The sequence below is a fragment of the Phytophthora parasitica genome (assembly GCF_000247585.1).
Source record: "Phytophthora parasitica INRA-310 unplaced genomic scaffold supercont2.11, whole genome shotgun sequence".
In the NCBI taxonomy this organism is placed as follows: domain Eukaryota; phylum Oomycota; class Peronosporomycetes; order Peronosporales; family Peronosporaceae; genus Phytophthora; species Phytophthora nicotianae.
The window spans coordinates 490,383-490,942 of record NW_008648997.1 but is presented as its reverse complement, the minus strand read 5'-3'; positions in this window follow the sequence as shown (position 1 = coordinate 490,942).

Genomic DNA, 560 nt, shown 5'->3' with positions numbered 1-560 from the left:
AGTTGCTCGCAAGCAACTCGTCGGGTCTCACTCTGCTCTGAGTCGTGAACGGGGTTGACCGCAGACTTCACAGCCGTTTCCAGCGCGGCACCTCGACAGGAATCGGGTCTTTTCCCGACAGATCTCCGAAGCCCGGAGGCAATCACCGGTCCTCCTTCCTCGATTGGCCCACAGACTTCACCCGCTCGTTTCCAGCGCAAAGTTCTCTCTTTTTTTCCTTCGACCCGTCGACTTCTCCAGTAGATATGTGGTGGCATGTCCTCGAAGAATGGTATTCCAAGAATGCATCCAAATTCTTCAGGTATCGCGTAGACAACTGCGACGCACTCATACGCATCTTCTAATCCAGAGACCATGATACTTAGAGATAGCACCTCTAGCTGGGCCTCCACAATCGGGTTGTCTCCTAGCTTGACTCGAATGTTCTTGTCGCTGAACTTCGCTGCCTTTAGCTGGTGTTCTTCTACCCACCGCTTCGACGCGTAGATTGTGGTTGCACCACAGTCTAGAAGCATCTTCGGTGTTTTCTACATCTTTCCAGCCACACTGATATCAGTGTG